Consider the following 556-nt stretch of genomic DNA (forward strand, 5'->3'; position numbering starts at 1 on the left):
TTGTTTCAAATGTTCTCTAAACTCAGGAAAATAAATGAGTCAGAAAAAGAGAAAAAAATAATTATTCAGAAAATCTGAAAAATAAATTACTCCCAAAAACAAACCAAAAAATAAATTACTCAGAAAAACAACCAAAAAAATAAATTACTCAGAAAAACAAACCAAAAAATAAATTACTCAGAAAAACCAAAAAAATAAATTACTCAGAAAAACAACCAAAAAAATAAATTACTCCCAAAAACAAACCAAAAAATAAATGACTCCCAAAAACAAACCAAAAAATAAATTACTCCCAAAAACAAACCAAAAAATAAATTACTCAGAAAAACAAACCAAAAAATAAATTACTCAGAAAAACAACCAAAAAAATAAATGACTCCCAAAAACAAACCAAAAAATAAATTACTCCCAAAAACAAACCAAAAAAAAAATGACTCCAAAAAACAGACAAAAAAATAAATAATCAAGTTATTTATAGAGAAATTATTAAAATGTTTATTTGTGTTCTTACTTTCCTTGTACTGTTTTTTTTTTATTGTTGTTATTGTTATTGTTA

The sequence above is a fragment of the Morone saxatilis genome, unplaced genomic scaffold, assembly GCF_004916995.1.
Source record: "Morone saxatilis isolate NCDOM2014 unplaced genomic scaffold, NCSU_SB_2.0 Contig17, whole genome shotgun sequence".
In the NCBI taxonomy this organism is placed as follows: domain Eukaryota; kingdom Metazoa; phylum Chordata; class Actinopteri; family Moronidae; genus Morone; species Morone saxatilis.